Here is a 22,894-nt window from a genome sequence, read left to right on the forward strand (position 1 = left end):
TTGCAATGTTTGATCAAACAGATTAGTTTGCCTTTGGACCCACCTCTTCTCCCTCTTATATTTAAAATGCTGCCTGTAAAGTTTTTAAAGGGTTTATTATCTACATTTCTGATAACAGAGTTTTTATTTCACTTCAATCTTGGTGCAGCAAGAGTTGCATGGGACATCCTAGACTGGGCACAAAGCAGTAATACAACAGATTGTTCTACCTAGGCTAATAGAGCCAAGCAAATGGAAATCTTCTGACCTAAGCATGGTGTGTCTGAGACTGGGCTGAGATCTCTGGGCCTGGATCTCTGTTCTCCTGAGCCTCTGCAATGTCCCCCTTATTAGAGCTGACAAGCCAAAATATTTATTCTGGATATTATTGCTCTTACTATAATACTGGACACTTGCAAAATGGACACATTTTAAGAAAGTTTTGCCCAAAATTTAAGCCAGCATTACATTTACACCACTGTCTTCCTGGTTTGTTTTCTAAAGAACTTTTTTTTAATGCTTAAAATTCATGGCTCTATCTATTGCATATTTCAGCAGGATCTGTTGAACTTTAAAGTTAGAAATTTATATCCCAAGTTATTTCCTATTCACAACTAATTGTTATAGCTGAGAAAGTTTTTTTTTTTTTTCATTTTTGTAGTCCATTTAAGCACGATTTTGAAGTTTTGATGCCCAGTTTAAACCCTTTGGATGACATTAAGTAACTACATTTACTAGACTCAAACTTTTGAAAGATTACATTTCAACAGGGACATTAGGACAAGGTGGCATAGGTGGGTCACTGCTCTCTGTAAATTATGAAGGAGGCAGCTGAAAACAAGAGGGGTTACATAGAGTACATGCTCAGTACTGTGGTCCCAAGGATGTCCATGGGATTGTAACCAGGTGTGCTCTGGAATATTTCTGTTCATCATGCTGTGGCAGTCCCTCCATTGAAATTTCTTGAGCTATTTAGATCTGGAATTCATATAGAAGACAGACTCCTGCCTTCTCTTGAGAATGTAACAGTAAAATTTCTCAAATTTGTTTTTAAATTTTTTTTTTTAAACCCAAGGTGATATCAGAGTAAGTGCTGGGAAAATTTGGCCTTTCATTCCTCAATTTTTTCCAGCCCTTTTGAATTGTGCTCAGGCCCTTTTGAATTGTGCTCTTATTTTGTACTGGAGATTACTGTCAATTAAAGCCAAGGTTTGGAAGAAGAGGGGTGGAGGGAAAGAAGGAACTAAATTATGTCTGAGTTATTTCAGTACACTTTTAAAACATGTAGTAAGCACTAAGAGAAAGGAAGTTAATGACCTATTTTTGCGAGATGAGGCAGACAGTAGATTTTGAGGAGTGGAGCTGAAGTGCCCCATAGCAAGACAAAGTTACTGCTGCTTCCTCTTTTGATATTAACTTATCCCATTTTAAGAGTGTTTTTTGGGTGGAATTTCAATGCGGCAGCTGATGCAGAGTTAACAAAACCGAGCTAAAATTTCCCCTGGTGTTTATGGTGGATGGGAACGCAGCGTGTCGGGGCTGAGGGGGCAGCCGGGGCTGAGGGGGCTGAGGTGTCTCGGTGCCACCCTCGGGAAGGGACAGCCGGGGCTGTGGGGTCTGAGGGGGCTGGGTGCCACCCTCGGGAAGGGGCTGAGGGGGCAGAGGTGGCTGGGCGCCAGCCTCGGAAGGGCCGGCCGGGGCTGTGGGGACCCCGCAGTGCCCGCGGGGTTGGGCTGGGCTGGGCTGGGCCCGGCTGCTTCCCTCGCGGGGCTCAGAGCGAGTCAGATTGCCGCCGTGTTCCGTGGCTGATCTGCTTCAGCTGCTGGCTGGAATATTTATCCGCAGATGAGTGTGTGTGAGTGAGTGAGTGAGTGGATCAAGCCAGGGAGAACTGCAGAGTGGCTCGGCTGGCAGATGCAGGATGAGGCAGGGGCTGGGCAGAGCATCAGCCGGGTGTGGAAGCAGGGAGAGCGGCAGCATGTCTGGTTAGCTTCCTAGCATTGCACAAATGCATAGGGATGAAGATGTGTTGTCCAAAACTTTCAGGTTCCTCTTTGACCCTTTCTGTCAGATGCAGGATTCTGAAATCCTGCTTCTTGTCAAGCCTTGGTTTTCTTCTCTAAGGAGGAAATGCTCTTGGAGGCGCATGAATGAAAGCCTTGACCCATGCTGCACTCCTCTGTGGTGTGGCTGGGGGCAAGGGCCTTCTTCCTCAGGAGGCAGACAAGCTCTGCTCCATGCCCTCTCCACCTTTAGCACAGGAGTAGAAATAGCAAATCCCAGTCTCTTCTGCTTTCCTTTCCAGCCACACCCTCTTCCCTTTCTTGCAGGAGGTGCAAGCCTCAGCCCCTCTGCAGAAATCTGCAGCCAGACTCCCCTTTTCCCCTCCATCACCTGCCCAGTGTTGCTGCCAAACTTCTGTCATCCTTGCAGAGGGAAAAAGTTATTTTTTTCACTGAAGCAGCAGATTTGGGTCTTGCCTGCACACTCATAATGGTTTCTCTGGCTCTGCTCCTGTCCTGGGTGCACTTCAGAATTTCTACAGGCTCCCCATGTGCTGCCAGCTCCATGGGTGGCCTGTAGAAGATGGGTCAGTGTGGGAGTGAGGCAGGCTGCTTGTGCAGTGCTAGGAAAGGTCCTGACCGTGGTGGGCAAGCCCCTGTGGAGAATCTGCCAGCAGATGCTCAGTGTGATATCAAGCTCAGAGCAGTGCAATGCAGAGTCCAGCGTGTGGGGATGGGATTCAACACTGACTTTTTCTACCCTGGCTTAGACTGTCTGTCCTTTGTTCTTTGCAGTCTTCACTGCCAATTTTGAGACCTTGAGATTTTTTTGTCAGTTGAGAAAAGTCAGGGCTAATTTAGGGTAGATCTTTTACTTTAAGTGGTGTTAGCACTACTCAGGATGTGCTTATCCAAATGATGATTTTTAAATTTTTTTATTTTATTTTTTTACCTCCACCAGGCTTTCACTTTCACAGATGTGAAACCTTTCACTGTCCCTTTCAAGAAATGCCACAGTGTTATTCAGAGTTGTTAGATTAAGTTTGTGAGTAAGGATTTTTGATGCAATGCCTCAATATGGATTTGACAATATCCAACCTCTTGTGATAAAACAGTTGCACACAATCCAAAGTGGCTCATTATGTTGGCTGGGAAAGAAAGAGTGGTGATGTTGTCTTGCTTTTCCTGCACCCCAGGAATTAAAGAAACTGGAAAGGGGCTGTATGGATTTTATATAACAACTTAATGTTTTAAACATATCTCTGTTTGTCTGGAATATGACCTACCAGTACTTTTGTTGTTGCTGTTGCTAAGTTACATACAAGTGTTTCTTTATGAAGTGACACCCTTAAAAAAGCCTCCACTGCTTTGAAAGATTTTGCTGAATCTTGTTTTCTCCTTTTCAAAAAATTTATTTAATCCTGCTCCCTTCTTTCCTCCCTGCACTTCCTCCCCAGGGCAAAGGGAGATCATAGAAAATGATTCTGTGACAATAAGTCTAGAAATAGCAAATGATGATAATGAAAAAACACAAACGTTTGGTTTTGGATAGTACTGATTAGGATTGCTCTGATGTGTTGTAATTTTTGTGCACCCATCTTTACACATGCATCATCCAGCAGGGTGCATTTTTCATTGTGCATGTTAATCTCTTCAGTGCCTGCCAGACCTCTGGAAAGTACCACAGTTTTCACTTTATAACAACATGTGAGTTCTAAGTAGATCAACTTTTAGGGAATATTTTTGTTCCTTTTGACCACGGAGAAGTCACTGCTGCTGTTAGTAAGGGCTGCCCATTTAAATATGGGGAGTGTTGGTAGGGCGGCTAAAAGATCCAACTTCTGAAAATATTTCTGCAGGTAGTGAGCCAAGTTTTGTCCTGGCTAAGCCCACATAACTTCACAGCAGCAGGAGCAGAGAGCCTGCAAGCAGCTGGTCCCTGTCAGGGGGACAGCAGAGCCAGCCAGAGGAGACAGAGAGCAAAGCATCTTTTCCTCCAGGCACCCACTCTCCCAGCAGGGCTGTGAGCTTTTTCCACCTTGTCTTCTAAAAGGTCTGCTGGGAAATGGGGCAATATTCCTGAGCATGTGCCTGCTAAAAATATTGTGAAAAGTGTGAGAGATGGCCAGGTGATCTGGGCAGAGTCACTGACACACTTTGGAGGATGAGCTTGAGGGGAATGAAAGCAGGGTGCTGGCTCTCAAAACAAGACTGAAGTTGTTTTTCCATAGCCCTTTGAAATCCTTCTAGGCAGAGGCTTTTAATTGCAATATGCTTTGGAGGAAACTTTAAAACAACTGATAGTTAGGTTACATTATAGGTTCAAACAGGATATGTATCAAATACCTGGAAGGAAAGTATGACTATTTTGGGTTGCAGGGAAGCCCAGATTTTGCATAGAAATGCCATTTCAAAGCTCCAAGGCAGACACAACAGTTTTCCTGAAATAATACCAGCGGTAATCCCTTCAAATATCCCCAAGTGTATTGGCTCACACATGTTTTAAAATTCTTTCTCAGTTTTGTTATAAAAACTTGCATATTTCTCTCCCCTTCACCATATGAAAATCTTCTAAGAATTTTTTATGAGCTTTTGTAGACTTCAGAATAAGCCCTTCTTCCCCTCCCCTTCCTTACTTTCTAATCCAATTTAGTCAGATAGTTACTTCAAATCCCTTGGAGGCCTGTAGTTTGTTCATTCTCCCACAGTGCTGAGATTTCCCTCCAGCCCAGCTGGCAGGAGTTTTTAGAAATAACAATATCTCAGGGGGAAGGAGCTGAAGATTGAATGGGGTCTTTTGTCCAGGTCTCTATGAAGCCAGATTAATTATGCATTGCAGAACACAGTTTAAAGCTCTGAATTAGGTCCTCATTGCAATGAAAGGAGAGCACAGGCTTGAAAACTGAAAGAATTCCCATTTCTATCACAGGGACAGACATATAATGACTGAAAGCAGGAAGAATTTTTGAAAATTGCAATTAAACAGTATTTTGTATTTACCACTCAGTAGCAGTTGTCTTAAGCGTTTACAAAAGTGATTCTTTGACATTTTTTCACATGATCACTCCATAGGTGGCTGGACTTTGAGGATTTTCAAGTCTTTTCTGTGTTACTAGGCTACTCTTGAAAGTACTTGTGCTTTGATGAATGAGAGGGTTTTTTTTTTGGCCAGCACTTACCTGAATAGAGGTCTTTAAAACCTCAGCAGTACAATTAGCAGTTGGTCAGATGATACTGATGGTACAGGAAAAAAGGGAATGGTTTTCTCCTTTACTGCTGGGGATTTTCTAAAGCTGCCTGACCCAGTGTGATGTGCAATAACAACATTTTTCTTGGTTTTCTAATGCACTTTAATTCCAGTTTGAGGAAAGTAAAACTCTTTCGTGGATAATAAGTCCATAATGCTATACAGCTGCCAAATAAAAAGTTGTCCACAGGCATTTGTATTCATAAGAGTTCTTTCTGTCAGTGTGGGAGATTGTGTTTTCATAGGGGACTGGGGCCAAAGAGGGATAAGGAAAAGGTTAGCTATGAAACCTCTTACTCTAGAAAATCTTAGTGCTTCTAGATAGGAGCAAAATGGGATGGATGGAGTGTGAGCAAAATGAACTGATTATTTTCCTTTTTATCATATCCTTGAAATCCCATGTTTGGAATAACATGCTGCAAAATAGCTGTACCATAATGAACTCTGCAGTTCAATTCATTTATTCAAAGATTACAAACTGTAAATATCCAAAAAGATAGCCAAATGCATACTTAGAAAGATAGCAGTGTTTTGGGACTGAGTAAATAATTTACTGAATCACACTAGAAAATCTATAAGTAGAAGCTTAGTGTAGAACTAACTTGATCCACATATTATGCAGGAGAAACATTTTTACAGAACAAGCGCACATTAAAAAAAATTAATAATGTATTTGGTCAGTATCTGAGGCACATGGCTCATCCCAGATTGTCTCCATGTTGCTTCTCTGGATGTTCAAGGGTTAATTGAGAGCTGTGTTGACCCACAGCAATTGCTGCTGGCAGGGAGGGGAGGAATGGGCGCCTCTGGAAGTCTGGCAGTGGCCTCCGAGAGTTTGCCTTGACCGGGGCAGAGTGGACATGGCTGTGTGAGAGCAGTTCCCAGCTGGTGTGCAGCTATGGAGGAGCTGCCTGCGGCTGGCCCAACCCAGGGTCACCTCAAGTTGCTCTGCTTTATCCCATCATGCCAGAATGGGGCTGCTTGAGAGACAGAGAGAGTGAGAAGTGCGCTGTAATGTCTGGTGAAGGCATATCCAAGGAGTTTACCTCATACCTCTGCTTCTCTATGCCTCTGCTTTGGGTCTGCTTTGCTCTTTTGCAACAAAAGCTGAAGAGCCTTGTTTTTCTCTTCTCTTTGCTTGTCCTGGAATGAACTAGCTGGAGTAATTAGTACTTCCCAAGTTTTTTTCCAAAATTCAAATTGAAATAAGGTTTCTGTGATTTGAAAGAAATGTGAATGTTTCCTATAATTTCATTTGCAAGCATCTATACCAAGGAAGAATGAAAATAGCTCCCATGGACTTGAAGTGCTTGATAAAAAAATGCTCCAGAGAAAGTCCTGGGAAGGCTGGAAAAAACCAGATCTGCATAAGTGTTCTAGCTCTTAATATATGCTATTTGAGCCGTCTCATTTCAGGTTGCAGATCATACACCAACTCTGTCCAGGTGGTCTCTAGGAAATAAGAAGAAAAGTCAGTTTTTCCTGGTAACTTACAGAGTAAGAGTAGGGCTCACCACACTAATTACAATGCTGTCTGCAGGAAGTCTTTTCCATGTCACTGATCTTGCAACAAAACCAAAAGTTCTTTCAAAGGTAACAATATGTGGACATCTAGAGCTGTCCAGAGCTTTTCCCAACAAAACACCTTCTTCTCTAAAGCCGATCAGAATGAAACAAAATGTAGGACAAAGGGTCAGCTTTGATCTGATAGAGGTGAGAAAGGCTTGCTGAGGAAATGGGCCCCTTTTTAAGGAGACCCTTCTAAAGGTCTGCAATGCAGCCTGCCTCATGCCAGTCTGCTTGGGAGCTGCTGTAGTGAGGAGCCAGGGAGCCTCACTTGGAGCCAGGAGGTCTCAGGGCTTCCGTGTCTCTGCTGGTGAGTCTGCAGGCTTGGCCTTAACTTCCTGAGGCCACAGGATTGTTGGGCTGCCAGCTGCTGGGCTGAGAGCAAAAGAAAGGATTTCACAGTCTTCCAGAAGAGTGTGTTGCTTGGTGAATCTCAATTTGAAAGTCTGTGCATGAAAGAAGAATTTTCATTAAAATAAAAATAAATGCATTAATCATTCTGCCTTGAACTTAGCATTAATAAAAACTGCAAAGATGATGGAGTTAATGCCAGCTAGGTGTACAGTGTCAGATTTTCAATTTTGGATCCTCATTATCTAGACATTCTGAACAATTCTGTCAAAAACACTCAAGTGACTACATTTAATTTATTTAATTCCTTTCCTCCTCAGACTTCAGCTCTTACACGTTTGGAGAAATGTTGAGTTTTTCCAGCAGAAGATCAGACCTGTTTTAGGGTTCATAAAAACATTACTTAAAAAAAATCAACTGTTTATTTTGAAAACCCTGTTCATCTAGTTTGAACTTCTGTTCAGATGTTTTTCTGTCATTCTTCTTGTTGTCCAATGAAAATGAAAATTAAGTAGAAAAAACTTTTTAATGTCTGAAAGTGACCAATGTAAATCCTTAACATCAGTAATATTAAAGATAAGAATTCTGTACATTAAAATTACACAAAATTAAAAGTAGACCAGTATTGTCATGATGACTGATACACAGTTGTCTCTGTTAGTGGGAGATAAGGAAAGTTTATAATAATAGTTGTTTTTTTCCTCCTCTTTCTAAGTGGAACTTGAAATTATTTCCCTGAGCCCTGCCAGGGCAGTTTCGGGTGATCTAAAAATGCCATATTTTGTCCAGTTTAACTGTAAAATCTGGGATCTTCAGCACTTGAAAAGCTGACATATCCCTATTTGTGGAAGTAGAGGCTCAGCTGCAGTTCAGCAGTTTTGGCCCAAATAATCCTTGTGTTTTAGCTGGAGTATTTGCTTTCATGTCAAGAGCCATGCTGCTGCCACTCAAACCTTTCAGGTTTTTTTTTTGTTTTGTTTTGTTTTTTTTTAGGTTTTTTTTGGTTTTGGTTTTTTTTGGTTTTTTTTGGTTTTTGTTTTGTTTTGTTTTGTTTTGTTTTTTTGTTTTTTGAGCTGAGAGACTTTTATGCGTTTTGCTCTTACTGGAATAGTTTAGTTTCTGAGTTCTGCATATGTGCAGTTGTAAAGAAATCAAATATTACCGCTGGAAACTGTGAGATCAGCCTTGTCACTGCTCCGGCCTCCCATTTACCGTGAAAACAAACACAGCTCTCTTCTCATGTCTGCCAGCAGGAAGGGGGTGGGGAGGCAGGCAGAAAGGCAGAGGAAAGTTTTTTCTTCAAAAAGGAAGAAGGTCAACTATTTTAGGAAACCAAAAGCTCTCAGCAATTAGTAGAATTCTTTTCTCTGCTCAGTGATTAGAGAAGTCTGCAGGCAAGCAGCAATTGCTGCAAACAGTAGAGTCTTGAAGATGGACGATGAATGCCTTTGCAGAGGATGAAGTGAATAATGCAACATATTTTGCTGTGCCAACAGTTAAATCTTGACATGGAATCTATAAATCTTTGTGCTGGGTAAATCACTTCAGGTACAGTCAGTCAGCTGATGTGCTGAAGGCAAGGACTGCGTGACTGATTTCTACCGCCTGCTTTTGACATCTCTGTGGGACTCGCTGTGTTTCTTAAGGCTGTGTCCTCCTAAGATAGGAAAAGAAACAGACCTTGGAGAAATTCTTACCCACAAGATGCAAAACAATGAAAAATTTTAATTCAAAACTTGAAAAAAATTAAATTCTAAAGCTGGGAAGTGCTGTTATTGCCTGAAGAAACTGCAGAATAACTTTTTAATGAGGCTTTGTTTTGGAGCCCTTGAGTTAGCCCCACATGTCTTACCATGAGTTCAGTGTCTCTGCACTCTTCTGGCAAGCAGATCCTCAAAGGAGTCCACACAGAAAATTGCAGACATGTTCCTCATTACTCTTTTGAATGTGTTTGTGAGTGTCCTTAATTTCTTTAGGTTTCACGTCATTCCAATCAATAGTTAGAAAACTAGTACAGAGTAGAATCTGAAAAGCATATTTTTGAAATGACTTATTAAGTCATCTGGTCTTCTGTTCTGCTAGTTTTCATGCAATGAAAATTCCCGCATAATTTTAAGACATTTTCCCAAAGCCTGATACTTTTTGTTCAATAGCTTTTTTCCTCTATAGATGCATTACTTTTCTTTGCCTAGAGTTGTAATTTGCTCTCTTCATTCTTAGTGTTTACATTTCAAATACTACCAGGCTGCTATTTACAGTCCTTTCTCTGAGACCTCTTAGATGTGCTAGAAATATGTTTATACAGCAAATTAAATAGTAATCTATTACAAAGCATTGCTTGGCTCAGAAACTGCACTAGTTTTCTTCATATGGTTCTGGTAATTTGATGCTCAGCTGACTGTAGTATTCCATGTAGGATCATATGGGAACTGTATTAGCTGTTAAAATGTCCAGTCTGCACTATCTCCAGATGCATATGTGCATTCAACACAGAGTTGTATTGATCTTTGCAGCTGTGTTGCAAGCTGTTGTTTATTGCCTGTCTGCAATCCCTCCTAGGTGTCCTTTGTTCTTCATTCCTTGAGTTTTTCATCTGATTTTGGGCATACATGAGGACATTCTTCCAGATGGAGTCAACCTTTCTGCAGTCTTCTAGTGGCTGTGCCTCTTTTTTGTTCACTAGTATCTGTGGAAAGAATGTTTCCACTTCCCCACCTCCTTTAGGAAGAACTATAACACAGAACAAACTCGGCTTTCCTCCTCTCCATATTTTCAATGAGGTTTTAGCAGAATATCTAGTGAAGAAATTCAGATCATGCTGCTCAAAGTATCTTTCCCCTGGATGCCAGAACTGGGTGCCTCCATGTAGGCCCATTCTGGAAGGCACAGAGTCCACAACACCAGTAGGGACTTCATAGCCTTTGTCTTAACTGGAGCTACTCTTGCAGTGTTTGTGAGTTTCTCAGCCTCTGGAGTAATTATTTCCTTTCTCCATCTCAAAGATAAAATAATTCCTACTCAGAATGCACTCTGATTGAGCTTTGTGCTGTCCTCTCTATTTCTCTGAAATACTGTGCCTGTTCACTGGCTTTACAGGCAGCTAATGCTGTGTTTGGAGAGGAGCACTGTGAGGAAGGGCTAGAAAGAATCCTGAGGGAAAGATCCTTTCCTAGTGTTGGGTGTGCATGGTCTTCTCAGGCCTAATCTGTAGTAGCCTTTTCTTCCCCAATTGACATTGTTATAACAATAATTCCTGTTTCAGACTTGGTGTTAAGTGAAAGATTTCTTTTGCTACAGATTTTGTTATAACATTTCCAACCTTTTCAGACCATGTTGAGATAACAATTGCAGCACCACTGTGTTAAAAGTTGTTTTTATGTTTTATTGTTTCCATTAAATATTTAAACACATATTGCATTTAAATTTTACTTTATTTTAATTAACAATTCATGTGTCTACTGTAGCATTTTGTTACCGGTAGTAACATAGAATGGAGGGGGCAAAATATGTATTTAGGAGATCTGATGTGTCCATCATCTTCTGATATGGCTGTTTCATTTCTGTCAGGTCTCTTGGAGATCACATACCCTCATTGCAGAGAGCTAGAATACTTTGATGCTACTAGGAGGGAAAGAGGAGGGGGAGATTTTGGCCAACAGTCAGAAAGTTGCCTCAGGTCTTTCATCTGACAGTGCTTGTGCCTCTCCTGTGCTGATCACAAGATCATTAGATTGTCTAGGAAGACAGTTAATGAGGCTGATACTAGTTACAAAATTTTCTGCCACATGTTGAGATTACTGTGCATTTGTCAATTGCTACATAATGAGTTTAAATTGCCAGTTCATTGGGATGCATAATTATTCTGCTTTAAGATAATTCTCTTATTTCTTGGGTGTCTTTGTGGATGGGACTGGTACTTTCTGTGTCTTGGAGTACTAGTGGCCAGAGTATTGCTGGAGTACTACTGGAAGTCATACTTTGGAGAAGATCTAGCCAAAGGTATAAAAATGGCTATTACTATAACCCAAAACATTTATTCTTTCATTGCTCATCCTCTCTTCTCAGATGTCATCCTATGAATGCAGTATGACACATCAAAAAAACCCAGTGAAGCTGTCCAACAAATATTTGTTCACAGTAGGTGCATGATTCATGAGGTGGTGTTCTGCCAGCATACGGAGATGTTTTTTTGTCCTGTTTATTATTAACTTCTTGGAATCTTATAATCTTCCCTAATATTGCACTTCTGCAGTGTTTATTTTGGATAATACAGATTTTTCTTTATTTTAGATGCTATAAACAATGCAGTATCGTGAATCACTATGCCACAGGGACCAGTATAATCTTTAATAGAAGTCACTGGCATCCATAAATTTTTTTCTCACTTATGGGTTGAAATTTAGTGCAGGTTTTCTTATCATGGCCTAGGAAGGTTTGTGAGGTAAGTGTAAGATAGCTCAATCATAAGTGGAGTGCTAAGTAGTGAAGGTAAAATGCATTTCACCTACAGTTAATGGTCTAAATTTGACTTTAGATGCCTATGAGTAATTTTCTTTTTTAGCTTTCTTTTTTCATTAATAGAAAAAAACCTGTGTCCAGAGAGCGATTCATCTGAACTGTGTAAGCTACCTAAATTAAGATGGAATAATTCATCTCTGGAAGCCCCTAATCTTTTTCTGATGAATAGGGTGCAGGAATCCTAGATGAGATTTAGAGGTTATACCCAGATTTTACATAGGTAAAAGCAGATGGGATGAATCTGCCAACAAAGACAGCTGTAGCATTCAAACAAATATCAACTCTACTGCTCAAATACCTTCTACTACTCTGACTCATAGAGTGAGACTTAAAGAGGAATGAACTGACATATACCACTGGCATGCTTTTTAGCACATATTTCTGAGGAGTGTAGAAGGATTTAATTAAATATATGGCTCTGAATGAAAAAGAAATCTGGATTCAACAGAAGTACAAACACAACTATGCCTTATAACTTGTTGACTAGTTGCACAAAATGAATGTGATTGACTTGGAATGTAGAATAACATAGGGCCACAAGTCTGCTGATAGTTCTTGTACTGCTACTTGCAGAATGTGTAGAAACTTTAGTTTAGAAGACATTTTAGGGAAAATTGCTGGTTTAGAAAACAAGACTGAAACTTTACCAGGCAATGGGGGAGTGCTGTGCTATGCATCTATCCTGATGATAATCCGTGCAGCCAACCTTAATGGATGGTGCTGAAGAACCGAGTGGAGCAAACTGGTGAAAATAGCTACATTCACTGCTTGCACAACAGTGCTTTCCACCAGTCATCCAGCTTTCTGAAATCAATTATCCTTTTTGGCTGTAGGGCGATGTTTTCTGAAACTGAAGTTAGACTTTATGAACATGTTCTAATCATGTTTTGATGATTAGGTACTGAAATAAATTATCTTCCTTCAGTAACAATTTTACAAGTGTCCAGGTTCCTGTCTCTCTATAACTGCTGCTGAAGTCAATGGTACCAGTCAGAAAGTTGTTTCTTGCAAAGGGTTTATTTCAGAACATTGTTTTTCACCCTGGTTTATAAGGTCATAACTTGCTTTCTTGCTCATGTGAACATCTAAATTGGTTAATTTCTTCCATAGGAGTATTTTAAAAGCACAAATGGTCTCATTCTCTTCTCACTTCAGAGCAATGTTGACATGATTTCTGTTTGGAAGTAGTGCCAATGCCACTAGGCCCAGGAACATCATCATAGGCTTTGTTCAAATTCAGGCAAATTCAAGCATACCAGGCAAGATTTCAAGTATTAGTTAACATTATATTATAACTCTTGCAGCTAATCAACAATTTGTTCAAAATGTACTCCAGAACTTGTATTTGGGACTTGAAAAATTTGTTGGTCATACTCAATAACTGTGTTTTGTGTTTTCTTTTGCTTTACAAAGACAACAAAATCTTTAGCAAATTGCTGTTTTATGTAGATTAATTGGCATTATTTTGCAAAGCCTATGCAACATAATGAGTCATTAAGATTTCAAAGTTTAATACACTGGAGGGAGAAAATTAGCTAAATTATATAAGACCTTGGAGCAATAACTATTTTATTTTCCTTATGCTGTGATGTTCAATGACTGTAAATTGCAAAACCATTCCTATTCATATGCAGCTGCTGCTTTTACATGTTTCATTCACAATGTTTGTCATGAAGCAGCAAGCTGACACTTGCCACGTTTTCAATTCAGTTTTCTCAGAGCTCTAGATTGGAATGACATAGGCTATGAGGAGTGTTTAAATCTGTGAGCTATGTTTGATTTCTGTAGGCATTGGTCCAAAATCAGTATAACTCTGTGTTGTTTTGATCTAAAAAAATGCAAAGCATTTTTAAGAGAGTTTGGTGCCTATTTTATAGATATAAAAACTTAAATAGGTCTTGTATAGCCTTGTGACCTGCAGTTAGTTAAACAGCATTGCCTGGTTTTCACTGGGAACTCATGGAAACAGAACTTGTGAGGTTTTTGAAGTGGTTGTGGGATTTGAGGTCTGAATCATAATAGGCAGTTCTTGTTTTCTGTTTAATTTCTAAGGTATTCTTATAACTAGTTCTTAAACCTGTAGCCCTTGACTGCTGTTGCTGATTCTCTCATTGATTTGGAAAGATGGTCAATGTTTCTGTGGCTCAAAGTATTATAAATTAATTGATGTTAGCTTCACTACAAGAATTAACTGATGTTTGGAGCTACTAAAGTGAAAAGAACCTTGATTATAATTTATCCATCCATGTTTGATATTAGTAACTTTTAAGTGTTCTTTCTACTGAAACAAAGGGTAATCTTCCTCCACACATACAGATTGAGATTTGTTAGACCACAAATTAATGGAGCAGAAGTACTTGTGATCTTTGGCTAACAGAACTGAGGAATGAATTTTTAAAAACAAAATGTTCCTGATAACTTTTATTCCCTTCTTTCCAGAATTTATCATTTCAACCTGAGGAAAATAGAATTGACAAATCAACAAAATTCCTGAAATTTAAGGTAAAACAAAGAAAAAAATTCTTTGTACATGTAAGATAATTATTTGAAAATTAACTGTGTCTGATAGAATTATTCTGATAGAACAATTAAACTTTCTGTTCCTGTATTAGAAATAGCTTTTAAATTCTTCAATTTTCAGCTTCTTTATTTCAATGTATGTGATGAAATGCATTGAGATTTATGTGTGGATATTTTATCAGTCAATCTAATTGTGATTTGAAGGTTCCTATCAGTATACTTTTCCAGTATCTTACAAATCTTCACTTTAAAATTAAATAAATTTTGCCCAGATATCCTGATTCCAAGTGTCTGTGTTGAAGTCTGATGAAGGACATAGGAATCTTTTACTTTGGTATCAAACATCCCAAATATACTTTGGCCTAAATTTTGTATTTACTTAGACACAATGATATAAATAAATTTTCATTCTTTCTTAAAGAATGAGCTGTTTGTTAAGTATATTAGCCATTACACTTGAAAAAGAATCATAAGGAAGCACAATTTAGTAGTGTTTTGACTTCAAGCCTCCACTTTGACAAGGTATTTGGTACAGATATTTTACACTAATTCTAACTCAATTGCAATTTTATTTAAATTTATTTCTTCTATTTAAATTTGACCAAGAAAGTAGATTTTTGTTATTTACCTGATGAAATATATTGACTAATATGAATGTATTCATACTGGCATAAAACTCCCAATGAATCCAGAATGAAAGAGCTGTCCTGCATTATGTCCTCGTTATGCACTCTAATTTAGATCCCTTAAATACTTACATGCTCTTATCCATATGCCTGATTGATTTTAATGATATAAAAGTGGCAGATTGGCTGCAAATGAAATTTCTCACTCAGGAAGTGACCCAATAATTATTTCTGTAAAAAATTGCTGAATTTTCCTGAAAAGCACTCCAAATTATTTCATCAGGAATAAACACATTTCTGGGAGAAAGATTGCTCTGAAATGTAGGCCTTAACTCTCAAAATTAAGTCAGAAAAGCTATTCTGTCAATACTGCATTGTGATTACTATATTTTGATTGTAAACCCAGTGTTTCTTTTGGATTTGCCAAAGAAATAAGGTTTTCCAAATGATAAGCAAGGAAAACCAGCTTGTTTCAGAGGTATGGGAGGGACAAAACTATGTTTCCTCCTCTATTTTTCTTTTCCTCTAGCAAAAGCCAGTGAAGGGGCTTAGGGAAGAGTTCCCTTAAGAAAAAAGCAGAGATTGTTGTGAGGGAGGGAGAAGAGATTGAGGGAAAGCACAAAGTGCTGCCATTGGAGAGGGCCAAGACAGCTGAATCAGGGTGATACAGACTTTTCATTATCAGAAACAATTGCTCCAGCAAGAACAGCATGGGAGTTCATGAAATGTTTTTGAACTCGGATTCCTGATAGGAGCTCATTACATAACTTGTGCTTTGTGAGTGCTGGCAACTGGCAACTTACAGAAAGACACAGCCAGAAGCAATGTGCTCAGCTGCTTGCTTAAAAAAAAAAATCACCTATATCTGGGCCAAGCATTAAACAGACAAGCCTATCTTTACCCCTCCCCCTGCCCCCTTCATCAACAGAAGTCTGGTTTTCATCACAGATTAATAAACAAAACCTTCCATCATTTTTCTCTGCTTCCCACAGCCTTTTGGTAGGAGTTAACAATGCTCCAAGTCAACATTGCCACAGTGCTTGAAATGTCTTTGCATGTTTGTGCACTTGAAAGAGTTGTGGCGATAGGATTAGAGAAAGGCTTTTAATCCATCAGTGCCTATAACCTCAAAAACTTTGGGATGGTTTTGATCACATTTGGTTTGACAAAAATCTGTTGAACAGTCTTGCTTATTGTGTTTTATAATAACAATAATTTTTTAAAAAAGAGCCTGTGTTATATATTCAACTGTCTCCAAAAGTGATTATTTGTATCATATGCTGTTAAGGAAATAAGTCTAAATGCTGAGGAATTCCAATTAAGCAGGCTCAGCTGGAACAAATAGCCGTAGGATTTCACAATACTGTTCTGAAATTATTGGCAGGCTCAGAAGCTGGGGAAATTCTTGAATTTTGGGGTTTTACCATGGTGGACATAGCCACTAAATCTTATTTGTTTTCAAATCAGTGGGTTTGTAGACCGTGTGATTTCACAATTGCTGTCAGAGGTTGTTCCTCTTTCTTACTTTCTCTTCAATCTGCCCCAAAAAAAGAAGAAATTTTAGCCAAACAAGCAGAAACTCTTCCACATTTCTAAGAGAGATGTTTATGGGACTAAACGCCATAGAATTTCCTTGGGTTCAGGTGGTTTATTTATAAGAAAAATCTTTGGTTATTTTCCTTGGAGGTAGAGGCAATTCTGTTGAGCCCTTGAGGGGAACCGCATTGTAGGTATTTACTGAATCTGTGAAAATTTAACAGTAAAATCACCTATTAAGTTCTGCTCTAATATATAATTTTCTGTGTAGTATGCTCATCAAAAAACAAGTTTAAACTTTTCTGTGTTGTGTAACTCTAATTCCCTGTTTATATGATAAACACTTCTCTGTTTTGCTTTCCAAGGGCCATCACTCCCTGCCTGCCTAATCTACTGTTGCTAACAAGAATGACAGTACCAGACCAGAGATGAACAGCCTTCCCTGGCCCTTTGTTTCATTCTGCCAGGTAAACACATGTATTTTTCCCCCCTTTTTACCTTTCCTCTCTTCTCCTTTCAGAGGAAGGAAACCATTTTTATGTTGTGCTAAGGAAAAGTGATTGAAAAGTGGAAGCCCATAGTTTTCTCTTCAGCAAGCGGAGATCTGTTTTCAGTCTGATGTTTGGTGAAAGGAAACTTCAGAGCTGCAGGCCAGCTGCCAGGAATGTCTGATTTCCTTTCCACCCACTCCTATGATCCTCCCTTTTGGCAGTGATTACTGATGACCACAGCTGTCATGCTAGGTCATGGTAAGCTGTCAAGCAAGGTAGTACATGAGATATATGAGGCCCAGTCCTTGATCTGAAGAACAAGATCTTAAATTGAATCTGGTATCAGCCAGCATGTGAACATACCACAGCAAGAAGCGCTGGGCTGATGTCAACTTGTTGTTCTGGTTCCTGAGGAGGTGGGCAAGCTGTAGGTGCTTTTCTAACCTTTGCACAACTCCTGATATCCTGAAGCATGAGGAGGGGTTGTAATTTAGTCAGAGCAGACGATTGTCAGGAATGGGCAAGTCCTTCCAGCCAGCTGAAATGAGAAATAAGCACTTTGCATGGCTCTCACCCAATGAGTGTGTAATGATAGAGGCCAAACTCCATAATTAGGGATCAGAGCAACAGCATTCAGGTGGTTGTGCTGTGTATAGCACTTGTGGGTGACCAACTGTTGACATTATGGATGTGACTGAAAATCAGCACAGAAATGCAGACTTAAGAAAATGATGGATAATTTTGTCAGGGACAAAACTTCTATAAATAGGACTTGCGCTCTGCGTAAGGCGGTATTTTGTTAAGCTTCGTGTGTTCAATGCCAAGTGCATAAATATCTTCTGAAGGGGTAATATTTTACTATGTTTTATGCTTTTATGCTGGGTTCAGAATGCGCTTTTTGCTGTAGCATCTGTTCTTCTTCTAGTGGCATATTAAATAACGTGACTAAAGTCCATTAGGTGTTTGCTCTGTATGCCTTCCTCTGGAGGGAGAGGCATTTGTGATGAAGTGTTTGTTTTTAAAACATTAAAGAAAAGGTTGCTTTCTGTTTCCCAGAGAAAAAAAGGTCAACACTAGAGGGACAGAAGGTCATAAGTGCTGTGACTGTCCATTGTTTTTGTGGGAGTTTATTGCTGCTTTAGGCTGGCACAGCCAAGGAACTTGCCTTCAAAATAGCGTCAGGGTATGTGTATGTAGGTGATGCTGATTTCCTTTGGTTCACATTTAAAATGACGGGGTCCGATACCGGCGGTCTTTCTCCAGTTGGAGGATGATGACCTTAGTGAGTTCCATGTGAATTTCATTTGGTATGATTTACTCCAGAACAGCAGACATAATTTCAGCCCTTTTGCTCTTTGTTCTCACAAAGCACCTATGGCCTTCGAACAAATCTTACATAAAATTGAATTTGACTTTATGAAGCTCTTACACAAGGTTGGTAGAAAATTCCAGGAACCGTTTGGACAAGAGCCAGTTTCTTTACTGATTTCTCCTAGCCAAAAAAGGCAACTAATAACTGCTTTCACAAGGCAGGGGAATCCACAGCTACAGCTAAGAGGGGTAAAAAAAATGTCATAAATAAACAAGTCCGTCCACAAACCCTTCCTCAGGAAACCAGCATGGGAAGCACAGACATTTAGAATGACAATCCAGCAGGTTTTGCCAAAGAGAGACTTTCCAAAACAGCTGTAGCAATGGTTGCAGTTTCCTTGAATGTCCCTTTTAATAGCATTATAGCCTCCACTGTTTATATGTTAATCTAATTGTTTTCTTGCTGTCAGCTGTATTTATTGCCATAATATAAAGTTGTTAACCTTCATAAGTAACCCTTGAGAGGGAGTGACAGGCTTCAATAAATGCTGCTGTCTATGAACCCAGTTACCTTTCAGCCCCTGTTCATTCAGGTACAGTCAGTTTTGAGGCTGGGACAGAAGCTGGTGTTCCATGTCCCTGTAGGATACCAAATGCTTCATTTGTTCAGAAAACTTTTCTTAACTGTCCCATGTCTGGAGCACTCAGGAGTGAATATGCTTCCTCTCTTTGAATAATGGTTGAACTCCCTGTGGAAGAGGAGGTATTTAAATAACCGTGTTGCCATGTAGAGTATCTCATGATTTCAATCCTCAGAGTCCCTGAGCTATCTGAGCACATATTTATAATCAGCTTGGTGAATGCTCTCTCTGGCTATTTATCAGCTGTGAGCCTGTGTTTCCATTTTACAAGTGCAACTCTATAGCTTAAGAGTATGGTATGTCCAGTCGTTAGCAGAATTTTAATTTTTTTTTTGTCTCCAAGAACAGAAAGTTCCCAGCATAGGACAAACCTTCTTTGTGTAACAAATACACATATACTTTTTTCTCTTTGCTTTGCTGACTTGGACTGTGGGACATAGTTGCTGAGACACAAAAGGATTTCTGTGTCTGGCCCTCACTGCCATGTTAGAGGGTTTAACTCTAAATATATTTGCAACTGGCAGGATCTGTTATCCATACTGTTGAACCCTTCCACACTTAAAATTACCAAATTGACTTTTGGAAGCAGTCTCTGGCCTATGCTAACTAACTTCTGAGCTGTGTCTAGGAATTATATGCAACCTGGCACTCTCCCAAATGCTAGCTGACCCACACTACATCTGTGTCAGGGCTGCTCCACCCCTTTGATAGGAAAGACATTTGACATTGCTTAACCTACAAGGCCATGTAGAGTTCTTAGCCATAAACAAGCTCATCTGTACTGGGTTAGGGAGAGACTCAAGCCCCTTAAGTGAGACTCAGATGCATAAATTTCAGTTCAAGTTGAAAGTTTGCAAGGCTATCTGTAGTCATCATGGCTTCTGAAAGCCCAGAGACACAAGTTCATAAATAATTTCTTTTCAAGTAGTATTCAAAGTACTTAAGTACTCAGAAGTAATAGTATTTTGGCAAGATTGAATGTCCTGACATGGTGAAAGCACCATCAGAAGTCACAAATGGGCTTTCCTGATTTGACATCTCCTGAAAGTTTGGGTTTGGTAGTTCTGTTCATGGTGATAGAGGTGGTTTGAGCACAGAAATGAGCAGCTGTGGCTGCCTCCATTTAGGGATGTGGATAGTGCTGGTGGTGCAACATTGAGAGCTGCCACCCAAATGTTCAGAGATGTATCTTTCACCTCAGACAACAACTGAGGCTTACCTGGGAGAGCTCTGGGGTTTTCTGCTGAGTAAGGTATATATGGATTTGAGATCCTAAGAGCACTGTGGGTATAAGGTTCTGATTGCCTGTTTCCTTCAGAAGTCTTCTGTCCTCTGTGCTAAACTTTAAAGTCAATGGTGACACTGGCTTCTTGGAACAAAGAAGTTAAATTGAACTGAACATCCTCACCCAAAAGGATGTGAGAAAGCCCTGAACACAGAAAGGGTTAATAAGTATTTCCTGTGATGAGCAGTGAGTTTAAAGACTATTTGTGGCTGGGAGAAATGATGATTTCCTGACACACTCCTCCACTTAGTGTTTCCTTCAGCAGCTTGGCCAGCTGAGGCAGCCCCTGGCTGCTGGGAACCCCATCCTCATGGCACCTGTGTGGTCACACAGGCATGGCCACCTGGGCTGAAATTTGCCAGCCTGCCCTGGCAGCTGGGCCTGGCAGCAGAAGTGAACATAACATCACCATGAGTCCCACTGAAGTGCAGGCAGCACTGACCCGGGGAAATTGAGGGCAGGTGTCTGGTGTCCTCAGGAGTGCCTGGATCATGAGGCTGTATGCTCCAGGGTACATCATGTGGCTGTAGATAAAAAATGGTGCTTTGAAGTGACAGTGGTTTTGTCTGTCTCAGTTGAACTTGTGCTAGCAAACAAGGAAATTCCAGAAAAATGCTGCAGAGACCTTCATGTTCTCCATCTATTGACCTTGCATGAGAATCACCCAAGCCTTGCAGCAAAACTCTGCATTTTACTTATTTTGTCAGCCAGCCTTCTCCTTATAATTGAGCTCTGTTTGCATCTCATATTTATTACTGGGTAACCATCTGCTTCAAAACTGCCTTTAGACTAAGACTGCTCTCTTGGTCAAAGCTTATATCCTGTTGTCACCAGCAATTCCACTGAATATCAGGGAATGCTGAAGACACACTTTTTGAAGGCTGTAAACTGACTTGTGTTAGATAATTGGAAATGAGAATCAATACTCAGTTTCAAAGGTTGAAATTTACAGTTTTAAAACAAATCTTCTCACTTCCAGAAAAATATTTTATGTGGGAGGAGTCTGAACAGAAAATTGTGCTTAAGAACAACATAAACTGTTGTGAAATGTGAATTGACTCAGAATTTTTACAGATGGGCTAAAAGATTGAAGAGAACGACCAACTGTTAAAAGTGAATAAAATTTTAATTGTTTGCTATTCAAATAGGAATTAACTGAAGTGAAATGGATATAAATTTCTGTTCAGACCTACTTCAGCTGGTTCACATCCTATCCTACCTAGTATAGGACATGAACCAGCTTAAAGAGAAAATAATTTAACACTTTGTGAAGAAAAGGATTGTGCTAGGGTGAAGGACTGGATTAGAAATGACTGGAATCCACATGAAGGAGGAGTCATCAGTCATGAAGTTTTATGTTTAGTGCGTGCTCTCCGGAGAGCAGGCAGATCTAATCTGTGAGGAGCTGCCTGCTGACTCAGGCTGCTGCGGGAAGGCGTTGAAGGACAGCCAGGGAAATCTCTGACCTTCACTTTGCGCTGACCGTCACTTGGGGTTTTCCTGCCTGGAAAGGTGGCACTGGGTTGGGGTAGCTGGGGAGGAAACAGAGACCAGAACCATTGACCTCAGTCTCAACAGAATACAGAAAAAGACAATAAACTCCAGGAGGAAAAACACAGGATTGATTTACCTAGGAGGAAGTGAGAATATTTAATTCTTTCAAGTAACTTTGGGAGGTGTAATAGAGGAAATCTATTGAAAACACACAGAGTAGACATCTGTCTCTAGCCAAGGATTCCTATGGCACACAGAAGGGATAGATATCTACTATATAACTAGTATTTTACAACTGATGATACCTGTGAATACTGTGGGATTATTGCAGAGAGTGAGAGATCTTTGTGCAGTCACTCCTTCTTTTAAAAAACATGGGAGGGCCAGAGTCTAACAGTGGGCAAGTTGCAAATAGTAACTTACAGAATCTCACCCTAGACAGAAATTCCTTGTTTCTTTCCTCATTACAGTATTATATTGCATTGACTCTGGTTTCCATGTACCAGAAGCATGTATCATATCCCTAGGTTCTTAGGCAAAGAGATCAATTAACATATGTCAAGGGAAGTTCTTACACTCCAGCTGCACTTGGCCGACTGACAGCAGCTAATGTATGGAGAGAACAGAACACCAGAATTTAGGAATTGTGTCCTGTCTGATGATGAAGATGAAATAATGGAAAGTATTCTCTTTCTCCCCAGTCTGTTGAGTTTGATGTTTTTATAAATCTTAACCTTGACTAAATTTTCATACATTTTAAAATGAAAAAAATAGAATTTCTGTCTTTTATAATATACACGTTCATTAAGAAGGAAGATAGAAAATGTTTAGAGTAATTCCTTCTATGACAGAGAGATGAAAAAAACCAACTTGTTCCCCCCAACTCCACAAGCTAAACTGTAACAACACAATTCTTGTTGTGTAATTAATGTGAAAATAAATTTTACTCCTTTGTTAATGCCATATTGCCAGGTAATTGCAATCCTTTTTGTTTATATGCCTAGGACATTGTGTTCAGGCTCAGTGCAGTGAAAGAAAATCCAGTAAAAAATCTATTTTGCAATAGCAAAAGTAGTTCTTCTTATTTCAAGGAAAATAATGAATTTTGTCAAATCAACAGTTATGACTAAGTGGGCCTAAGTACAAGAAAAACTGAATAAAATGGTATTGGTTGAAAACCACAGCATTTTTTTCCCAAAGTACCTTGAGAAAAAGTTTCCTCAGAATCTACCCTGTAGCAAATGAGTAAAGGAGAAACATACCTACGACTTACTATGCGTGTGTCTCATCACACTATACTCTAGCCTGTCTTTTCTTTATTCCCTA

At 39.7% G+C, this 22,894-nt stretch overlaps 1 long non-coding RNA gene across 1 annotated transcript in view; it reads left to right on the forward strand.

Moving 5' to 3' along the window:
* LOC134415994 (uncharacterized) overlaps positions 1-22,894 on the forward strand; it is an 84,030-nt gene that overhangs the window by 10,254 nt on the left and 50,882 nt on the right. Inside the window, exons 3-4 of the long non-coding RNA XR_010027154.1 lie at positions 14,104-14,166; positions 16,712-16,813. This is a non-coding gene — a long non-coding RNA (uncharacterized LOC134415994). The remainder of the gene's footprint in view (positions 1-14,103; positions 14,167-16,711; positions 16,814-22,894) is intronic.

The sequence above is a fragment of the Melospiza melodia genome, chromosome 3, assembly GCF_035770615.1.
Source record: "Melospiza melodia melodia isolate bMelMel2 chromosome 3, bMelMel2.pri, whole genome shotgun sequence".
In the NCBI taxonomy this organism is placed as follows: domain Eukaryota; kingdom Metazoa; phylum Chordata; class Aves; order Passeriformes; family Passerellidae; genus Melospiza; species Melospiza melodia.